Source organism: Eleginops maclovinus, chromosome 8 (genome assembly GCF_036324505.1).
Source record: "Eleginops maclovinus isolate JMC-PN-2008 ecotype Puerto Natales chromosome 8, JC_Emac_rtc_rv5, whole genome shotgun sequence".
NCBI lineage: Eukaryota > Metazoa > Chordata > Actinopteri > Perciformes > Eleginopidae > Eleginops > Eleginops maclovinus.
In genome coordinates this window covers 16282942-16306576 of record NC_086356.1, presented here as the reverse complement: position 1 = coordinate 16306576, position 23635 = coordinate 16282942, and the positions used below count along the sequence as shown (strand labels likewise).

Here is a 23635-nt window from a genome sequence, read left to right as displayed (position 1 = left end):
GTTTCATGGCAATCCAAATAATTGTTAATATATTTTCATCTGCAGGAGAAATAGCTTGCCACACTTCTTCAGTAAACTGTATGTTTACATAATGATATCAGGACATAATAGATGGTCTAGGTTCTTCTCTATTACTGTTCTTTAGAATTGTCTAATAGTTCTAAAACACAATGTCTTTTGACATCATTATAACGTCATTTGTGGGCTGTAGCTGTATATTGAAAAAACCTTAATCTTTCCAGTTGTTACCAATCAATCAAACGAGTGAGTATTTAAATATCCACATTGGGAAGCTAACACTGTAGCTCAAACTGCATTTATTGGAAATTTCAATCATGTATTATTTGTTTTAAATTGTATAATATATTGGTGTTTCCATTGCACTCTTTTGTGCTTTCATTCTGATTGTGGAACTGAAGGTCAGTGAGGGTTAACAATGATCCCGGGAACTGATTGATTGATAACATCAAGGCTGGTTTTATTGACAGAAACTGCAGAGCTGTTTGGCTCCCGCACAGTCATAAGACTTCCCTTGTGTTCTCTCTGCATTCAAATTTGATTTGATTGACTGCGGAGAACAAAAAATAGGGCACCGAATTCCTGGCTCCAGTTGTTCCCCTTCTTAGTCTCAACAATCTCAAAATAGTCCATTCACACTTGTCCAGTGCCGTGCAAAGCATGCATCAATACACAAACATTTTTGTTTTGCACTACTCCTGCCCATCCTCACTGAATTTGATGAGAATAAAAGATTGGAGAGTGGGAATGGGAGATGGTGCATACATAGACACATGTCTGGAAATAATGCTACGTCTGGCTTTCTGCTGTGCAGCATATAGACAATCATGTTGGACCTGAATAGATGTTTAGCTCTCAGAATGTGAGGCATTGACTGGTGTGAGCTGGGAGACTTTAGCTCAGCTGTTAGCCTCCCACTTAAGGTTAAGACTCAGATTTAGACAGAATGTCACATGCCTATTACACCCAAATGTAAATGCTATACTGTGTGACAAGCTTGATTTAAGTGTGAGAGATGCTTAAGCAACAACAGCTTTACTAGATGCATAATATGTACAGTATTAACTATATATTGAGAGGAATTGGTAGGATATAAATTCTGTAATTCTTAACTAACAGCCAATAAGTCTGTAACTAACCATGACTTTCCGTATAGATGTATCTTTCAGTAACTCTCAGGCCTAATTTATTTATTGTTTGATTTCTATACAATTTGATGCTTTCAAAACTCTTGGGAACTGTGTGTGGTACAATAAGCATCCATGTAACCCTGTGAGTATCCCTGCATAACTATTCATTTGACTGAAGTGGAAAACTTTAATATAAGCTATTAAAGAAAACCAAAAGTCTGTAGATGCCTCAATATAGGCAGTGATGGTAAGTCTTCAATACACAAATTATTCAAAGGTCTATTCAGTCGATGATCAAATATTCTGACCATGGAAAGAAATACCCTTAAAGCTTAGGAATCAATGGCTAAAATAACATACACATTATGAATCTGGTATAGCTCCTCAACCATATGGCTAATACGCATATTTATGGTCTCCTTGTGGCGGAGATTTCCTCTTAGTTAAATCCTCTTGATTTTATACATGAATTAATTTGCATGTCAATGAATGTCAATCTACTGCACCTTTTTCCAGCAGTGGCTCAGTAAGTAGGGGCTTGGACTGGGAATCGTAGGGTCGCCGGTTCATGTCCCCGAACAGACTTGAAAAAATATGGAAAGTGGACTGCTACTTGGAGAGGTCCCAGTTCACCTCCTATGCCCTGCTGTGGTGCCCTTGAGCAAGGCACCGGACACCTCCAATCCCCCCTCCCCATTGCTCCCCGGGTGCTGCACAATAGCTGCCCACTGCTCCTAGTACTAGGATGGGTTAAATGCAGAGGACCAATTTCACTGTGTGTGCTCTGCTGTGTGCATGTACAGTATGTAACTAATAAAGAGGGTTTCATCCTCCGATTCTAATTCTAACCTGTCTCCACCTTGATTGAAAAAGCAATTAAGGATGCCGTTTCCAGCTTCTTATACTGCAGGCAGCTTGGAACAACAGTAAGACCATCTAAACATGCTTTAATTAACTAAAGTAAACATATTCAACATGCAGATTGACACTTTTAGAAATCATTTGAAAACATTTTAGGGATTTTAGTTATTGATGGATTAATGTTTGAATTAAATTAATTTCAAACGTAACAAGTATTTGAGGCTTTCAAAAAGATTTAGTGGAAAATAAGTAGAGTATTTGATGTACTGAGTTACTTTCTATCACTGGGTTGTCATTATCAGAGGTGGGAGAAGTATGCAGATCTTGTACTTGATTAAAAGTACAAGTACTAGAGTGTAGAAATACTTTACAAGGTAAAGTTATGCATTCAAAAGGTTACCCAAGTAAAAGTACAAAAGTATAAGCATTCAAATATACTTTAAGTACCAAAAGTAAAAGTACTTATTATGCACATTTACCCATTTCAGAAAAATATATGATATGTTTTGATTATAATTATTGATGCAGTAAAGTGTTCATCAAATCTGGCAAAGGTGCAACTAATTTGAATGACTTTGTATACTGCAGGGTAGCTTGTGAATTTATTCCAGGTGTAACTAAAGTCTGATTTAGGTGTTGATTATATTTCACATCATTAATCCCATTCTGCAAATTAACTAAAGGTACAAAAATAATTGTAGTGGAGTAGAAGTACAAAGTACCATAACATAGAAATAAATACAAATATATCAAAATTATAGTAAATGTACTTAGTTAATGCCCAACTCTGGTCATTATGTTTGCATTGGGCCATTTAGCTTTTATTGCAGAAATCTTGGTTTTATGCATTTTTCTGAAAAAACGAAATACGTGTCGTTGCCAGCAACAACACAGCAGTGGCCATACACATACATTTTACAGCATATTGTGGCATTACATAAATAATGCATGCTCCTGAGTGCAGTGGAAGCAGCAGTGATTGGAGGATGTGGGAGGGAGCTAACGGCTGGAGTCACTCCCATCAGCGGTAGTCTGTCTGGGGCAGAAGAGAAGGACGGAACCATTCATTCTTCTTCGGTTCCCGGAGGAAAAACGTGGAGGATGAAGAAGACAAACTGAGGAAAACAAAACAAAACAGGATCAACCACGACAACTTAAACTACACAAAGAAGAAGACACAATCAGATACAGCTGGATTTCAGAGGCGTCGCTACAGAAAAACTAATCGGCAGCAGTTACACGTAAGTAGTGAAACTCTTTTTTAACACGAATTTTCTACAACAGGGACATTATTCGGCTATGAAACAAGCCAACGTTGAAGTATATCAGACACACGCATTTTGACTTTTTAACTTAGTGTTTTCACGATTTGTATTGGTGGTATTTCTCCCAGAGCTTATGTGAAGGGGAAACTCGTGGCAGGAAAGCCGAGCAGACAGATGCTTTTCCAGGCAATGCAGCAGCACACATGCCCCCTATTATGTGATCCAAGTGTGACAGTTATCAGTGAGAGTTATGCATTGAAACATTCGATTATTACAGTTTTAATTAATATGTGTGTCTCCAACATCTTTAAAAAACTCACCATGCACATGCTTTTAAAAAAGTATTAATATTAGAACGGAAATGGGGTTTGAGGTTGGACATATGTCATCAAGAGTTGTCAAAAATATTAAATGTTTCATAATGTTGACAGCAATTGTTGACATCTCTTAATTTCAAACAGGACAATGTGTGTATTCCTCCTTAAAAAGTCAATTATCTTCATCGTTGCCAATCAATTAACAAATTAATCAGCTCTGATAGGAATAGCCATTAAGTGCAGCAGTTGTAAACACAGTCTAACTTTAAAAATGTTTTGTTTAATTTAATCTATTTAGTCAAACCATGTACATCATTACCTATAAAAGACTGAGACGCATATGAACAGAAAACTATTGTTAAGTCTATAAATGGTGATTAAGGTCCCTAACTGATGTCTCCAAAGCTCATACTGTTTCAAGAAATCTTGTTTTGTGTGACCAACAGTTTAAAACCATATATGTTTCTTTACTATCAAATAAGGCTAAGAAAAAAGTAGCTGACAATTAGGTATTGTTTTTTATTTTGTCTTATAAAAAAACTCAAATTAACCTATTAAGCACAACATTCTCCAAGCTCTAAAAACAACCAAGTTTGACTTTCCACGGCAGCCCTATCAAAAGCGTCTTTAACCTCAAACACCTGATCCTTGCACTGTGTGTCAGTGGATATATTGAAGGTCTAAGGTTGCTCTGCTGTTGTTACTTCAAGAGAAAGTCAGTCACTGATCTTGACAAGAGTGCAACATAGATTCTTGTCATGTGTTCATCTTGTGTTTCAACAATAAGCCAGGTCTCCCCTGTAGACCTGTGTTTGTGTGCGGAAGAGAAAGCGCACCTGGGGGCTTTTACTTTTAATATCTGAACTGTTTGGACCATAATGGGACCAAATTTAGGAACAAAGTTTTATATAATTCATAAGGAGGGCCCTGCTTTTTCTCAATAAGCAGCTTTTCTAAATGTGATGCTGTTTTTACAATGGTTTGAAAGGCAAGGTGTTCACGAGGGATGTTTTTAATTTTTTTTTAATCCAAACCGCAGTCACTGATTCAGTGTGGTCGGAAACATCAGAGCCTGAACTGTTTTTTTCCAACTGGAATTCACTTTCTCTGCAACAAGATCAACACTATAGATAATACTTTAGCTTCTATAGTTTTGTTATCATGCTAATTGATGTTGTTCAATGTAGTGTTGTCACTTTAGTACCAGCAGCAGTGCCGTCATGCTGTGGTCTCGGTCATGACTTTATATTCCAAAATTAGCTTGAGACAGTTCTTTGTAATTTCTTTTTTTTACAAAGCTTCAGATCTTTAATGATGCTTAGGTCATCACTGAATGAATGACTAGCATTAAAGATGGTGGTTTGATGGAGTTCACTGTCAGGGTTTGCCAGTGGTTTTAGTTTTTTGTGCCAGTGCATGTGGTCCCTCAGGGCTCTGTGTTTGGCCCATTAAAAAAGGCTGGGCTTCATTCATTACGACCCTTCGTTTTGGCCACAAGAAAAGCAAAAAAAAAAGTGTGTTCCTCTCTCTTGGCAGTATGGCCGCGCAGATGCTTTGGAAAAGTTCTTTTATGTATTTTTTTTTTACTCTCTTTTCCTAAACTGAATGTTAAGCTTCCAAAGCATGGAAATAAAATATTACCAGCCTCGTTTTGCCCGGTGCAGTTTTTTGCGAAAAAAAACAACAAAAGTTGAACTACTCGGCCATTCATGGAGACCACATCATCTGCCTTCCGTGCTTTTTCTTGAGCCTTGATGGCAATGTTTTGGTCATTAATCCCGGATGCTGGCTGCAGTTTATTGGATTGGGTCTGCACATGTCTCCTGGTATGAGGACTGTATCATTGGAGGATTTGATATACATCTTCTCCATGCCTTTCGATCATAAATAAATGTAGCTGCTGATGGAAATCAGACCTGGGCACTATCATTGTGTGCTTGAAACCATAGCCAGTGCTGTGGTGTCACCATGACCAGAGTGTGAAATCCACTAATTGAACGGCTGCTCCTGTGTCAGAGGTTAAACCAGATGACTCCGGCCGGCTGGGACTAACATCTGGAATACAGTTTGTTACACTAAAGCCCTGCTGTGGATAACCTCCAGTTTAGATGGCCCTGATAACAAGGCTGGTTTATATGCATCGTATTTCCTCAGACTACTGTTGCACTTTTACTTGGAGTTAGGAAATACTCTATCCTGGCAACATCTGTTTTTGACAATCTGCGCTTTTTTTGATTCATTATTTAAACCCAACAGTATTCGTTTGTTTCTCAACAAGTGCGGTTAATAAAACTTTCAACCGGAGCATCCAGGAAACCAACGCAGTGTTTTTTAAGTTGTGTGTTTCTCTACTAAAGATTGTTTATTTGGCTGTAAAATTGACGTAATGTAAGGAAGTAGTGTTAACAAATCAGACAAATCTCAACTGGGTCACATTACGTTATAAGGTTTTCCATTGCAGGCTTCTAAAAGGAGCTGTGTGTCCAAGTTTTTATGTTTTTAATAGAGCTGCTTCAGAGATGGTCTGTTTTACCGGTACTGGAAAAGTCACAGTCACAGTCTCTAAAGCGTCTGAGAAGATTTGTTCTCTGACATTTTCCGCTGTCAGACAAAAAAATTTAAGTTTGAAAACATTTCAACCTAACGTAATTTGCTTGATTTTTTAAATTGAACTCAACCTATGAATCCAGCCAAAAACTCAAATTCACAATAGCTTCAATGAGCTTTCATCTCATTTGGTAATCTATTGTTATTGTTATGCTAATACCTTTTGGGGCAAAAAGCCTTACCTTTATCCACATTTGCTTTTAATTATACAAACTAATTCTTCATCCGTGCCATTAGAAAATAAATAAAAATATCCTAGTTAGCTGACAACAGGACTCTCAAGCTGGAGAATGTGCTGCTTACACATTGTTGATTTTGAATTCAAAAACACCAAATATTTGTATTTCAAACAGTATTCAAGTTTTGAAAAGGAACATGAATTGACCCTACACAGAGAGCTCTAATTGGTTGTGCCCTTTGTTTTTGTACTTATTAGTTCATGAATTAATGAATTGATGTGAACATAAAAAAGTCACTGAACTTTTGTCCGATATTGAGTCATAATGTCAGTGTTGGTGGTTTTCAAAATTAAATGCACATCATCAACCTCTGATTTGTTACTGTGGTTTTTCAACAGTCAGAGAACAAAACAGAAGCTCCAGCTTTATCACGTCCATGTGAAATGTGACAGTGTCCAGCAGCGTTTACATGAGTTTTCTCATGTGGCCTTTTGTTCTTAAACCACTGATTTAACTCTCCTATCCCTCACAGAAAGATACAAAACCTTCTTACTCTCTCTCTTTGTGTCCCCTCCATGTAGGGCAGTCATGCACACTGATTAGATTAGGCAGCGCTTGAGCTAATCACCCTTCCCTCCTCTGCTTACTCCTCGCCCTCCATTTTCTCAGACTCTCTCCCCGTCCTCTGGGCCCCCCTGTGGCTCCCGGAGATGAGCCTCTCCTGGGGGTACATCTACCTCCAGCGGCTCTACAGCCTGCTGTTTACTGGGAAACCAGCAGGGTGGGGTCCTCCACAATAACAAAGCCCTCAACCAACACTTGTCCCCTCTGTCTATTGAAGGTAGGCCTGTTTGGACCATAGCCTCTCCTATAGGAAGAGATATTCAAAGAATGACTTGTGGAGGGCAGAGAGAGGGAGCCGGACCCTCCTGTCGGGTGAAATGAGGAGAAAGAATCTGCAGTAGGTTTTGTTCCTTTGTGGCTCGCAGGGGGGGGGGGTCAGTCTCAGGGGAAAGCACGGCAGACGGACGGTGCGTTTTGCAGCTGCATGGCCCCCAGCACTTTATGTAGTCCCTGAGCAACTGCATGCTCATTACACTCTGCTTCGTGTGTTCAATTCAGTTTAATTTCTCTTAGTCAGCGTTGCATCTCCTGTGTTTTCCTTCCTGCCAAACATCCTGTCTTTTTCTTTAACCAGCTATTTTTGTATCAGACATGTTTGAATATTGATTAAGCTGGAACCGGAGTCACTGGGGGAGCTCAGGCTCACAGCTGTATGCTAATCATTAAGGGTTATGACCCTCCACAATAGGCAGTCTGTGTGTAATGTGCGATAAGGTGGTATCATATGCTCAGTTTGGCTTAGGTCATGGAAAAGGCTTTAAGCTGTATGGAGCAGATTACACAAGATTGTACATTTTGTTTGTGTAACAGCTGAACATAATAATTTGCTATCAAGCTGTAGTTGTTTGTTTTAGAAAAAGACAATCAGCACAGAGACATTTAATCCGTTAATGTGTTTCTGTGTTAACTGGGGTTGCAGCTTATTATTTTAATTGAAAAAAGTTTTATCTTTAAACAAATAGTTTCACATTTAGGGAAATATTCACTTTCCTGCCATAAACAAGAAGGATGCCACTCTCGTACATATGCTAATTGTGAAACTAGAGCTAACAGGATGTTAGCCGAGCTTAAAAACTAATCAGGCCTCTTTCCAGAGGTTAATCAAATAGACCAGCACCTCTAAAGCTCACTTCTTAACACCCTGCATCTTGTTGGTTTAGTCTGTACACAATGTAAGTTTAACACTAAGTTATCAAAAACCATTAGCCTCCTCTATTTTAAGTCTAAGCTAAGCTACGTGTCTGTGTGCTAGGTGTAGCTTAGTGCACACCTAAATGAGATTGGGGTCAACCTTGTCATACACCTCCTAGCAAGAAAGGAAATCCCACAATATACTGTACTATTGCTTTAATAAAACGTCTACATTTGGTGGAAATAGTAAGGGTCCAAATTATATAAACGGATAAAACAAGTAAATCCTTACAGTAAATTGTCATTTTTGTTCGATAAATGACCTCTGTGTACGTTTCATCATGCGTTTAGGATCAGATATACAAGTTTTCCACTCTCTATTGCAACAACAGACATGAGTATGTGTCTCTATTTAATGTCTGCTAGTCCAATCAACTAACTCGAGTCATTTAAGGGAAATATTGATTTACCTTTTAAGACTAGCTCCAAAAAATCCCTTTGTCATACCAGTCAAGCTTACACTTTCACTTGCTTTTACTGTAACTTCTCAGCACAGAGGTGTAATTTCCCATGCTTATGTCCTGGTTTCTCCAGCACCATGGAAACAATATTGTGTTTTGCACTGGCAGACAGTCATCGGTCATTACCAGCCCTGCACCACTGGTAGCCAGAGAGCAGCAGGACCAACGACTGTAACGCTCCCTCTGTCTTTCTCTGCATCCTGTCTTGGCAGATTTTTAATAGTGGTGACTCATGCTAAAATATAAAGCAGGTCACTGGTTTGACCTAATGGTACTCACATTACTAACTGTATTCACAGTAGTTGACCGTTTTCCCCCATTAGTAACTGTTTTTATAGCTGTAAGAGTTTCCTTTCTCCCACAGTAGCTACAGTATGTCTTATTTCACAACGATAATGTTGATTTTTAAATACAGAAGCAAGTTCTCTCATTTTTAGACGGCAACCATCAATTCACACTAGAACGTCTATAAATTGATAAAATTGGACTCTAAAATTAAATCCTTACGCCTTATCTTTTGTGTTTTTGGTTTTCAATAGTCTTCATTTTGGGGGCAATGGTTTAACAGAAGGTTTTGAGGGGTTTATTGTAAAACTTCTGTGTTAAATTGAAAACCTTGGAAACTTCTGGCAGCTTTTCCGCTTATCTCTCCTCTGGTCACTGAGCAGAGGTCTGCCTAATGGCCTGTGCAGCTGTGAATTGATTTGTAGTGTGAGGGCTCTGCAGGTGAGGGTGACCACTCCACTAAACTGGGATGGGATAATGTTACAGCACCTGTGGGACCACACAGTCACAAGCTTCAGCACAAAAACTAGCCTTGTTTAAGGATCTTTTCCCCCCAATGTTTTGTGGGTAAATTGGGAGAAAGACTCAGATACTTACTTAGGATTTTATTACAAGATCAGATAATACACTCCAAAGCTCCAGCCATTATAACGAGCCGATACAAACAGGGGTTATTGAATTAAATTGGTATTTGCCAGGCTAGTTTTCCCAGCCACAGGCCCGTCAACAGATGCATCCGGTTTGATCCAATCTCAGGTATGATCAGCACTGACATGGCTCCGGTTAAATAAACAGTTTGGGGTTCAACCCAGAGTCAACTCTCCCTTCTACACTCATCTCCTAACCTTTAAATTAAAGTTATTTACCCAGTAAAGCGTCTTTGCAACAATAATAGATGCTTCTGCTAACAAAAGTGAGTGTTTCTGTTAAATATTTACCCCCAATTGCTTGATCGGTTTGACTTTTTGCTGAACGAAGCCTTCATAAAAGATGCATTCTTGTAGGCAATGAGGCATTTCTTTGTTTGCTGTTGTCATTTGGGGCGGCCCTCAACAGCTAAGTGGTATTTGCACATCCGAAGACAGCAGGGATTACGCCGTCCTTCGCTGCGAGGCAGAGGGGAGAGTAAACACAGGCTCAAGAAAAGTGAATCAGAGAGGGCAGTAATGACAGTGTTAGGGGACAGAGAGCGGGTCATAAAGGAAAACAAGTTTCTAAAAAGGAAAGAGCAAAGAGTAGAAAATAAATGACTACGAGAGAAAGAGAAGGTTAAGCTTTTGTTTCACAATTAAGTTCAGCGGCTCTGGTCAGACATCTGTGATCCATCTCCCAGGGGCAAGAGTCTGGAACTGCCTTTGTGCCCTCTTCCTCCCCCTCCTCCGTCTTCTCCCCCCTACACCAGTGTCATGACTTCCCTTTGACAACCTCCGTGCCCCAGAGATCATTCACTCTGTGGGGAACCACTTTTTTAAGAGCTGCCTCTGACCTACACAAGTTAAGCTGCCCATCTGTCGAATATTTACATCTGAGAGGCTCATATGCAAACTGATATGGTTTTGAAATATTGTTTTTCGTCTGATTTACTATTTAACAGAATGCATTTGGTAAACAATCTCCAAAGTGCATGGATTTTAAAATACCTATTCTGTCATTTAGGTGTCAAATGAAACTCCTCCAAATGGCAGTTTTAAGACGGACATGTGATAAACCTTCAACAAACAGTGCTGGTTGGTTAAGAAAACTGTGTGAATGTCTTCAGTTTCTGTTTTGGTTTTGGCTGAACACACATTATAGGTGTTCATTTGTGCACCTTCCAAACTTTTATCTCCTGATTTCAATTTTCATACCTCAAGGCACCGATCTGACTTACGTTAATTGTTCTTGTCATGTGATTCTAGTTCCGTAATCCATTATTAGGTTCAGAGCTGATACCAGTCCATCAGATCAAATTGATGCCTTGAACCATTTAATTCTTGGCCAAAACATCACCAAACTAAGAGCAGAAAGAGTAACATGTTAAATGTGTTATTTTGAGGACTGCAAACTTTAAATTATACTTCTTACACAGACCTCGCTGTAACCGTTTTTTACTGGAACTACTTTTCAGCTAAGAAATAGTCCCTATGAAACCTGTTGGCACTCTGCTCTGTGTAGAGTAACACAAGGACACTGTGCGTTAATTAATCCTCACTTAAAAGTCGCTTTTGATTGCATTTAGCTTCTCAAAAAGGAATATGTTTACCTTTCTGTGATTAGGAAGGAAGCAGAAATCTCAAGGCAGTATGCTTTTGTTTTGGATGAATTGAGCTGAAAATGCAAGGTGTGGACTATAAAACTTTCAACACCTAAACGGCAGCTACATTCAGGCAGTTTAATGCTCACATGCACTTTCGAGATCATGTACACACTTAGCGTCTTCTCAGGATGGTTAAACAAGTTAAAGCAGCCGTTAAGGCCCCGTTACTGCAGGGCCATTAGATTCCTGGGGGCCAATGGCCCATGACACTAAGTGGAAATCTTTATCACTGAAGAAGAGAAGAAGAAGAATTGGAGGATGAAACCCTCTTTATTAGTCACATACATGCACACAGCAGAGCACACACAGTGAAATTGGTCCTCTGCATTTAACCCATCCTAGTACTAGGAGCAGTGGGCAGCTATTGTGCAGCGCCCTGGGGAGCAATGGGGAGGGGGGATTGGAGGTGTCCGGTGCCTTGCTCAAGGGCACCACAGCAGGGCATAGGAGGTGAACTGGGACCTCTTCAAGTAGCAGTCCATTTTCCATATTTTTTCAAGTCTGTTCGGGGACTTGAACCGGTGACCCTACGATTCCCAGTCCCCTACTTACTGAGCCACTGCTGGCCACTGTGGGTTCACAGGTTCAGAGGCTAGACAGGAAAGATGATGCCTCCTAAAATACAATTACAGACATGATAACACAATTTGGTGAGACTGCAGCACATATACTTTCCTGATAGGGGGGGGGAAGGGGGGGGGTGTGTGTGTGTGTGTGTGTGTGTGTGTGTGTGTGTGTGTGTGTGTGTGTGTGTGTGTGTGACTCACGTGAAACCTCTTTGCCCATTATGTCTGTCATCATGTCTGGGAGAAACTTGAAATTACCCTCCTATCCACATTAAAGGGCACTTAATACACCTGTCTGTTATCATATAAAGATAGAGAGAGACCTTTCAGAGACCTCAAACATGACTTCACCAGATCTGAACAAAGGAAACAAGATCAAAGTCAGTTAAAAGTCATATGTTTTGGATCTCTTCTTCCTCTTTGATTTCATATCTGGTACTTTTTCTTTGCCTTAAAAGCGCTTTATCTCTAATAAGAATTATAAACCGGCCCCACTGAATACAGCCATCTGTGTGTTTAACATTGAGCTAACAGACTAATCACTGCAAGGTGATGTCATCTGTGTGTGCGGTCTGTGGTTTACAGGCAGACACACACACACACACACACACACACACACACACACACACACACACACACACACACACACACACACACACACACACACACACACACACACACACACACAAATAAATGTATATGCATGTATGTAAGCACACACACACGAGAGGAAATTGGATATAGCGTGGATAATCATTGCATTAGAGCAGAGTGTGTAATCACCAAACGCCTGAGGGAGTTAAAAGCACCTTGTGTTTTTACTTCACAGACCCTGGCCTTTTGTAACGGCTTGTTCTGCGGTGTTAAGTGTTTTTTTGTTTTGTTGTGGAGCTGGAAAGGGGTGTGTGTTTTGTGTCAAAGGGAATTAAAGAGATAACCAGGGAGATAGAGCTCGAAGTTAGTGGTGTGAGGTCATCGAAAAGGGGCATAATGTCACTGAAGATTGTTTTTTATGTAGAGATGATACAGATAAAGAAATAAATGACCATATGTATAAACACATCAGAAGTAGTCCTTTTTTTTTTTTTAAATAAAAGGTACATGTGTCTGTAAAAACGTCTGTGTAAGTCCATTGTGCATTTCGGAAACAGAACTCTAATAACTGAGCTTAAAATAGTTTTAGCTTAAAGTATAGTAATATCATAATAAAATAAATGAAAGTTTTCCTTTTTAAAATTTTGGGACATTTATGAGTGAATACAGTGACTAAAGCACAGTGTTTTGTTTTCCACTGTAGAAAGAAGTGGAAATTTGCTAGTGTTTATATTTTTGACTCCGAGTCAGCCTTTCTCTATTGCAACAGCAGCAAGGCTCATGGGTAATTTAGTCTTTAGACCTTTCTGTGCCAAAATGACAGAAATTACGTGCTTTTTCAGAACCAAAATTTGAATAATTAAACTTACTTTTATAGGATTGTTAGATTATTCATCTGTTTCTGTTCACTAACATTGAGGATATCGTTTTATAGAAAGAAAAACGTAATGCATATAAACCATCTTTATTAGACTCAGTGAAACAGAGCTGTTTTTGGCCCCCAGTCGTTGTCAACAGACAGAGCTCGCACCTAAACCCAAAGCGGAAGCTGCACAGGCTCCAGAAACCCGACGGTTTTTCCTGCTCTCTTTGAAGAGCTCCTGGCACGGCTTTCAAAGCCCCTGTGTCTCAGCACTGGCTCCTAAAATAATGTGCGGTAAATGTAATACAGCTGCCCAGCTGAGCGGGAACTGACAATGCTTATTATTCTCCAGAACAATAATTGCTTTTATTTCTGCTTGTTTCAGAATTTTCTATCCTACGTTTCATGAATTCTAAACGACTAAGTAAAGCATCATTATCAACTAACACTTTAGGACTGGAAATACTGTCCTACATGTACGATACTGATCCACTGAGCGGTTTATGTGGTGCTGATGCAGCAACAGTTTGATAGTCCTGTAAAAATGTTCCAGTAAAACACACACTCACACAAACTGGCTGCGGAGCAAAATCATGAAGTCATTGTTGGTCGTGTCTGTTTTGTGTTGAATATGAATAGACAGCAGCTGTAACGTCCATTGATTGTTCCAGTATTTAGACAGGGAGCTTATACTTACAAAATACGCATTGTACTGTATTTCCATAAACTCAAGAAACAGATGGTCAGATGAATTTTATTTCCTAAAAATCTAGTTTTACACACTGTACGTGAGGCATTTGGCTTTTGAATCAGGTGCACAAACATCTATCTGTGTATTTGTGATGTTGCAGTACTTTAAATATTTTCTTACGGCTAATTCTGCGATTGCTCTAAATGGCTTTGATTTGAACACTTTGCAAAAGCAATGCATTGCAGTGATTTGTGTTAGAGAGTGAATGGTCTGGGTACTGGATGCTTCCTAACACCTGTGTTTTTTTATGTTAGCCTCAGGGAGGAAGGGGGGGTTGGTTATGTTAATGAGAATACTCTGTTTAGCCTCACATGCCTCTCATTACTGCCCAGGGAGTGAACAGAAGAAGAGAGGATTGGAGGCATGAATGGTAAACAGATGCTCACGGTACCGCAGGATGCAGTATTAGTGCTTGATGTGTCACAGCTTTAATAAGTCTACCTTTTGTTTGGGATTAAACAGAATACAAAATTTGCCACTGCATGTTTTTACTGAAACACTTAAAGGAATAGATGACATTTTGGGTAAGCAGTTGGAAAATGATGAGGCAAATACCACTCCCATATCTGTTTGTTAGGAAGCTAAAGCTAAGTTAGCGTAGCCCAGCATTAAGACTGAAACAGGAGAAAGTTGGGCTATAACTTCCATTAATAACAATCATTTTCATCCTCGGAACATTTGCCATACAATCATATTCTTCATTAAAATGACCAGTTTACTTATAATGGAAGTCCATGTTGTTGGTTAGCCATCTGAAAAGCATCCGAGGCACCCTGATTTGAATATGTTTGATTAATACATGGATTACTTGGATTTTCTCGATTATCTGTTTGTTCTAAGATAGCAGAAACATGGCTTTCAATATATGCTTGTACTCAATATATAACACAACACAACGTAATTTAAATGTCTTGTTTTGCCCAATCAAAAGTAAAAAAACTTAAATAATGCAATGTGCTAACTTTATAATAGGGAGAAAACCAGCACATTCTCAGAAGCCATCAAATATTTGGCATTTTTTCCATTTTTTGTAAATAATTAAACTTTTTGCCAAATATACTTATCATTACAGCTCTAGGCCAAATGTTAAACAATATCAGTGCTTCCAAAGCTCACTAATTAACATTCTATACCTCTTTTTTTTTAACTGAAAGGACAAAGAAACCAATAGAAACTCCATGAAGTTTTTACTCCTGGGCCTGACATAATCTGGCACTAACCCCCCTGTAAAACCACCACTCTATGTATTAAACAAATTAAACATAACAAGATAATAAGAGTTGCTGGTGAGAGGTACTTCTCCTTGCTTTAAGTTGTATCTCTCCATATTAAACAGATATGAGAATTGGTACCATTGTTACTCTCTTAACTCTTGGCCAGAAAGCCAGTAGACTGATAAACCAAATGTTCCTTTAAATGTTGACAATCCATTTCTATCCAGCTCCCCTCTTCCCACAGCCCTTAAATACTCTAAGAAAGACCCTTTTGTGGTGGGCCTGGCTGTAGTGAACATACCTACAGACATCCCCCCCAGTCCCTACATAATAACCTGCCTCCAGCTGTGGAAGCTTCACCAGCTCAGCTCCAAACAACCAGTGCCTTAACTAAGAGGTATTTCCAAGTTTTATGCATTTTTTGGCATCACACTAAATGGTCTGAAAAGCAGCTGGAGTACCGCTCGTTGGGGAAATCCCTTCTATTTTGTATCCACTTCTGTAATTGGAAAATGCCCAACAAAGATTTACCCTACAGAGGTTCCCCTTAGGACAAAATTCAACTAATGAGACGGCTGTATGATATTATTGTATTTCTTTTTCATTCACATTTTACTGCTATGTTTATACAGCCCTTATCTCTGTGACTGAGAATTTCGTGGAACTTACTGTACCTGTAAAATTGGGGTTCCTGTTTTCATCCCCTGTGCTTCCTCAGTTCACAGCGTGGGAAAAAAGATCAGCTTGGTGTGTAAACTAGTCATAATAACATGTAAAATGACAAAAAAATCAAACTAAAACTCTGCAGTTATGACGCCAGTATCGGGTCGTATAGGGTTCTTTCTCTTCTCAGCTTAGTTAATAAAAGATACAGAAGTCGGAAAGTTTTATTCAATGATTTAGAGGCCTGCTGTACCGTTGGTATGTTGTTTATTAGTGTAGGGATCCCTGGAAAGCTTCTGTGGGTGTTTCTGTGTATTATTCCAGGCTTATTCCACGGTTTTTGTGACAAAATCACTGCTTGCTTTTCCACTGTTTAAACCCAATGCTAATGTTGATTATACCTTATTGATTGCGTTTAATTTCCTTATCAGAATATCAATTTACATCAAAACAAATCTGGTGGGTTTTTTTAACGCCTGCTGCTGTAGGGCATGCCAGGACATCAGAGGATGGAAACACAATACATCTATTCTTTAACATGTACTTTAGTGATAAAAAATAAATAAAAATTGTAACTCTTGAAGTCGTTTATTTGGCAGAATGATTTACGTTTACCCGAGTACAATTGTGATAAATATATGAACTTCTTACGATTACATTGAGCTACACACTTAGAAATATTCTATATATTCAGCTTTCAAGATAGCCGGAAACAACCCAAACACACAAAATAATGCAAACTGCGTCCAAGCCTCTTCTTTAAATATTCACAACGTTTTTGTGTTGTTGTTTTATTTAAAGACATTAAAATATGCAGTACATCGCACATTTTGTCATTTTCTGCGTCTGGATGTGGTGCTTTTAATGACGGTTAATGTGAACTTCAGAAATGTCAATATTTATGCATTTAACCTTTTTAATTTATTAAGGCAATCTAATGAGATCGCAAGGCATAAATCTTAAGTATAGACGGTCTATGCTTAAACTGATCCACATTTTGTGTGTGTATGAGAAACACGGCTGTTGTGAAAGTACTAACTGTGCGCTGAGCCTGCTGATAAAAGAAATGCATTGTCACAGAAACAATGTCGTCATTGTCACCTCAGTCATCTATCTAACCTGCTCCATTTATCCTACGGGAAGTAATCATGTGCACTGTTATTGGAACGCTCTGCAATCCTGTAAATGTTGTCACTATTGAGTTCAGACTATTGACCTGACTGTTAACCCGAGCTGAGTGCTGCTCTGTCTGTACAGTAACCAATAAAAAGTATCACAAGGACCGGGTAAAACGGGAACAGAGTCGGCCATTAGTTAATTATCTACAGCCTGATGTATGTGTGTCATTAGTATGAAGAGGGCAGAGTAACCTGATCTGCTGCTCACACTAGGGTTGGCTTTACAAGGCCTATCGAGTGTCAGCCCTTAAGGACAGATTGCATTCCTGCATCATGGATTTATTGATGCTGTGATTAAGTATTTGTAGAAGTGCTTCTGCTTACTGTTGATATTATTAGAGGGTTGATAGAGGACAGATTGCCTGCACTAATGTATAAAGACATTATTTTACCTTTATGAAATACAAGAGTAAAGCAGCATGATTAATTATTTCTGGCCACTTAAACAAAACTTTGACATTTTCCTTCTGGTGTATTTTAAGTGAACGAATAGTTGTCTTTCAAAAATGCAAAAGGTACAGGGCAAGAGTGTCCTTCATCGTTTAATCTCTGTTTTAGCTCTGTTTTTGGTCTCCACCACACCCTGATGGAAATATCTGGCTCTTTACCTGCTAAATAATACACTATGCTTAATACTTTTGGGTTTTTAGTGCTTGTCAGGAAGTGTACTGTTAGTTTATCAGATTGGTTTTTGGTAAGATGAACCAAAACTTTAGAGTTGAATGCTGCAATACCAAAAGCGTGGACTAAAATGTCTAAATACTTTGTAGAGTTGGGTGTTAATTCTCTGTTGGTTCATCATTGGAGGAAACTTTCCTTTTTTATAAATAGTCATTTGATCCACTTTTGGGTATACAACTTGTTTTGTGGAACTTTAACCTGCAAGGAATAGGTAAGCAACGCCCAGAGGCACTATTCAAATCATCTAGTAAATACATGTGATCAAAAGATGTTATATCAATATATCAAAACAGACGTTGTAGTTTTCACAAATTGAAGTTAAGTAGAAACAAAAAGTATAACTGTGTCATACATAGATAATTAAGTTAGAATGAATTATCCACCTGTTGGACCCATCTTTCAATATCTCTGTTGATTTCAGATTTAAATGAGGTTGTGGGAAAATGGATTGTGGTTTTTAAAGCACCTTTCACACAGGGCTTATGACTTATCCCTCTTAGTGACTTGGCTGGATTATATAATCCACACACAATGTGTTGTTCTGCTAAACATTATGCAACTCTCCCACAGGGACCCATGGCACGTCAAACGAGGGATGCAGGCATCAGCGTCTCTTTTTTTTTATGAACATGTGAAACCGTTTAAAAGTTTTTCTCCAGATGCAGCTGCTTGTCTGTTTCAGGTTTAGATGGAAAATACCAGTGAGCAAAAAGAAAGATGCTCATTAAAGTTGTGGAGCCACCGATGACTGAAGTGTGTCCCTCCTGAGATGGGATGGTTTTGTGATTAGGACTCATCGCTGCATTGTTCTGCTGTCTCCACAGGTGGTGAGGAGTTGAGAGGACTCTAACGTCATCTGGATTCATCTGAAGAACTCGTCTCTGCGTCCACACGAGAGGTTTGTGTTGTTGTTTTTGTCTGAGGTGTATTTGCCCTTTAATTGCATCTCCACTCTTTACTCCACTCACATGTTCCTTTGTGGAGCTTTTCCTCTGGAGATGTAAGTCCCTTTGGAGTTGTGTAGACTAACAAAACAAGCAGAAACATGGTTTCCTGCTTTTCTTGTCATGATATTATTGGGGTTCCTGGCACCTGCCTCTTACCAGTGGAAACACAAGCTGTTCTCATGGCCCCTATTGTTCCGTCAGGTGTAACATCACTGCTTTAAAGTTAGCTTCTCACTGTGAGCAATTGCTTCCTACACAAAGTCATCTGTGGAAGTCTCAATTGTTTTGTTTTGCTCTACTTGGGATTTTCACTGTGCTTTTCTCGCTTGTTTTAAGTAGATGATTCACAGTTGGAAAATAGTTTTTTCTTTTTTCAGTTTTTCAGTTTTTTCCTTTAGTTGTCAGGCCACTGTCAATCAAATCTGATCCACACTGATTTGAATATAAGCTTTTCCCTAAACTGTAGATGAATAAAAAAAAACACCTTAGGATGTATTTAAATGTATCTGAACTTGTTTCATATTTTTAAAGTTTCAGAAAATCAATCAGCTTTATTGACCAAGTATTTAAACACATACAAGGAATTTGACTTTCATTGCCCTTAATGTACTTGCATAGAAAAAGACATACAGCTAAACATAGGAACAATAAAGCTGAACAAAGGAAACACATTATAATTACTTTGTTCACATTTAAATATATGTATTTTAATATGAATATAGGCAGTAAATATACAGCAATAACAAGGCTTGTGGAGTCAAGATCAACCAATGATTTATAGCTGAACCTCATGCAATTTAATACAATATCTATATAAGCTTTTGTGATTTAAGGCCACTTCAGCATTTGCAATGCTGTTGAATTTGTTTGTGTTTGACTTAAAGGTGTTGTCTATCTTATTATATTTTCCCACTTAACTACCCTGTGAGTCATCTTGTGTCCTGCGTTGAATCCTCTGTACTGCTGCCAGTGTGACCTTTAGTAAACTGAAGAGGAAACGGCATCTTAATCAGCTCCAAGTTCATGCTGTTGTATTTTCATTGTCTTCCACGCTGACTCTGTCTGGTGTGTTTATCAGGATGAACCAGGAAGTTGGGGGGTGTTGGTGTGTGGGTGCGTGTTTTTCCAATATTGAGCAAAACACCGTGGTAAGAGATAATGTGCAGGGACCACCTGTGAAGGTCATTTCAAAGTGGAAAGCCCCCCGCTAAGATAACAAACAGAATAATGGTTTGTCACTTTGCTCCTAAAATAGGGAGACTTTATGTCAGCGGCCCACTTCCTGTTATCTCACACTTGTTTTTGACTGAACCTCCTTTGTGTTTCACACATAAACGGGAACAGGCTGCTCTTAGGTTTAACCTTTGAATTCAGTTTAAACACACTTATCAGGCAGTTTGATAAAAAAAACTCATATGTTATTGTTTCTTTTTAAATACCCTCAGCTGTTATCCAGAGATCATTTATTCTGGAAATATGAGACATGACAGTTTTTTATACATCCTGCCATGTCAGCTTTTAATCACACACATTTCCCCTATTGTGTCTGCAGGATACCAAAGCGGTGTCCAGTGTGAAATAATCTTTTTAAATGAAAAGCGTGACTCTTTGACGCTCTTTGTCTGCAAGTGAAAGCACTTACACATCTCCCTTTACTCCCCCGAAACCATTCTGACAATAGCAACACGCTTCTACATTTCTCAGCTTCCCACCTCTCCGTTTTGTCTTCCGCGTCTCCTTTTCACTCAGTTTCTCTCCTCATTTGTCTCCATCCCTCAGCTCCTCGCCTCCCACACATGTCGTTAACGTGATTTGCCAAGGGCCTGCGAGCGGGGTTGATATCACTTGATACTTTTATTATCCGAAACTCGAGAGGAACCCGGTGCCAACGTTCCTCGGCCGTGCTTACTTTTGATTTTTTAGAAGGGTATCAGGTTAAGCATGGAGTGCCCACAACAGCAATGGTTCTGCCTCCCTAGGGGCATTTTGATAAAGCTGCCAGCGAGATCTCAGTTTGCAGGGGAGTGAGGATTAAACTACACTCATCCCAAGAACAAAACACAGTGAGAACAATGCTCTAGAGAAGATGGCGAAATACCATCCACTCGCCTCAGCAGAGGGACTGATTTCCTGAGTCTGGCCTGGAAAACAAAAGCAGAGGGATTTGAAGTGGAAGGACTTTTCTCCTGCGACCCCTGTGTTTATGGTCCCCCGGGCTGTTTGAAGGTGGGGCTGGAAATGGTTAGGCATAATGGACACAGTGTTAGGCCTCAGGCTCCCCAAACTCTGCAGCTCTTTAACAGTGGGAACCAGAGTGAAGTGCCGGGCTCCACAGGGCTCCCCAGGCCAGCTTCAAATATCTGCAAGGTGATATCCTGTCAAATGTACTGTTAATTAAATGTTGCATGGAAAGATGATTTGTACTTATCGTCCTGCCTAAACTTCCTGTAGCACAGCAGGGTTTTTAGCTAAATGCTCATTTCAGCAGGCTTAAAATTATACTGTCCATGGTAACAACTTTCTTTGGCGTGTTAGTGGCACTAAACTCAAAGTACAGTTGAAGTTGATGGGACATTCTTAAGTTTTGAAGGAATTTGGACATAAACAAAGTATTTGTAAGTAAGACTTGGACCTGATGCTGGCCCTAGATGATATGGGATGATCAAATGTTTTACAATTAATCCTTAAGGGGAACATGAGTGTCTTGAACAAATTTAATGGTGATCCATCTAATTATTGGTAAGATATTTCAGTCTGTTGGAGCCCACAAGAAATGTCCATACAGTGACTAAACAGTGTATTGTATCGTAGCGTAGAGTATGTCACTAGCATGGCAACAACTATTATATACCACGTTTTTAAGTTGAACCCCCTGCAGTATGCTTTGTATTCATGCACAAACCGGTTCTTCTGTTTTGGTTACCAAACAGCAAACAGGAGTGACAGTTGCCCTGATGCCATTGTTATGTGTTGTCTCTGTTTTGTTGCTGTTCCTCAGCCTCTTTAATCTGGGGCTCAAACGAGCAGGCGTTGACATTCAATGGCTCAGAGATGCCATGCAGACTGAGTCAGACCAAAAACAAAAAAACCTCTCCTTTGTGGCACAAAACAATCTTTTCGCAAGATGACTATCCAGAGTCTGTGGTGGTCCTGTTGGCCACCCGCTCTGAGACCGCTGTGATGTGTCAGATGGTCTTCGTTTTCCATCACCCTCTTAACCCTCGTGCTGTGGGCCCGCCATGCGAGGGGTGTTATGGTCAATACGAGAAGATGAGGGATTGTTGACCTCCGCCTTCCTCTACAGAGGCACAGCTGAAGAATTAACCCCCCCTTCCCTACTGCAGAGACTCCTGCTCCACCTCAGCACTCAGACTGACTGACACAGTCACTCAGATTGTATAAACAGATGTTGCCAGAGGGGAAACAGTTGACCACTCGCAGCGAGATCAAATAGAAGTGTGCATGTTTTGTGTGCCCAGGTTCACATGTGTGTTTTTATTATGTTCTACACATGTATTTGGACCATAAAAAGACTCTTAGGGAAGGTGAAACTGTTTTCTTTTCCCCTCACGCTGCTTGTTTCTCGAACTTTCCCTCTCAGTCGGAGGTGTTATAAGGCCTCTGTGCCTCTGTTCGCTCCTCACCTCTCGCAGGTGTACTCCCTGCTGACCACAAGCCGTGGGATCATTCCCGGTCTCTGCAGCGCTATTCCTTTTTTCCCTTCCTCTATCTTTCCCACGCTCCTGTCTTGCTTCCCCGGAGCTCCAGTGTTGGGATTTCCCTCACCTTCAACACATCCATGTGTTTATGCTCCAGTGATACTCCACACAGAAAGTTCATAAATTAACAAATATGCCGCAGAAATATCTCCCCCACACTAAGAGATGTTCCACTACGACCACTGTTGACAAGAGCGCGATGGATAAAAATTATGTCGCATGACCTCGCCGGGGAAATGTATCTGTTGGCTGAAACTATTATATAAAAGGATCGATGTCAGACATATGAATAAGATGTTGGGGTTGTCAGTGAAGATATTGATTAGCAGAAAATATTTCATGCAGCTTAACAACGAGGTGTCCTTTCAGCAAGTGACTTTTAACACCTTCAATGTTTATGTAAGGATTATGAATGGAGATAATACAGGAGGTGGATATTGTTATAGGACTGCCCAAATGTGTCCGTTGCACATACAAGTAAAAAGTGACTTCTCTGGATTTAATCAACATGTAGCCAATTTTTTGTACAGGCAAAATAGATTTTTTATCAAGAGACTTTTTGTGGTTTTCCCTTTCCTCCAGTGTGTTTATATAGGTTTTTGTGCATGTAAATGGTCTGCAAAGGCTAAAGTGCCACCCCCCCCTGCCCGAAACGCCTCCATTGGACTCCTTTTTTTACTTCAGGAACGAAGTGACATCATGATGTAACAATCACACTTCTATTTGCTAGCATTCCAACACATTGTACAAGATATGCTAAGGGGGTTAACCAATCACAACAAAGCCAGTCAGCCAACCAATCAGAGCAGACTGGGCTCTGGTTTCAGACAGAGGGTGAAAAGAGGTGCTGCAGCACAGACAGTATGAGAAAAATAAAGAGCTTTTCAACATTAAAGTATGGAGGCATGTCACAGGAGAGGCACAACATACTAATATGAACCTGAGAATGAGCAGAACATGTAGAGGACATGTTCTGCTCATGTCTTAAGTTGAAGTACGTTGCATGTTGTAGTAGAATAGAGAGTAAAGTAGCTTGAGACTTAAAATGTTCATTGCCAGTAATACTGTAGTTATTATACATATAACCATAAAGCTTCTGAATCTTGAATCTTAATATGGCTACGTGTTTTAGACAGAATTAAACATGAGATAACTTTAGCTTCTTTTGATATGGAAAAAGTGATACATTAGTACGGAACACCAAGCCCTGCCCTGCTTGTGAGTTA

At 39.6% G+C, this 23635-nt stretch overlaps 1 protein-coding gene across 1 annotated transcript in view; it reads left to right on the top strand.

Moving 5' to 3' along the window:
* Nucleotides 1-2994: 2994 nt before the first annotated feature.
* The window catches only part of lhfpl2a (LHFPL tetraspan subfamily member 2a), a 37052-nt gene continuing 16411 nt past the window's right edge, over nucleotides 2995-23635 (top strand). Inside the window, exons 1-2 of the mRNA XM_063890256.1 lie at nucleotides 2995-3250; nucleotides 18568-18641. The gene's annotated coding sequence lies outside the window, so the exon portion shown is untranslated. The remainder of the gene's footprint in view (nucleotides 3251-18567; nucleotides 18642-23635) is intronic.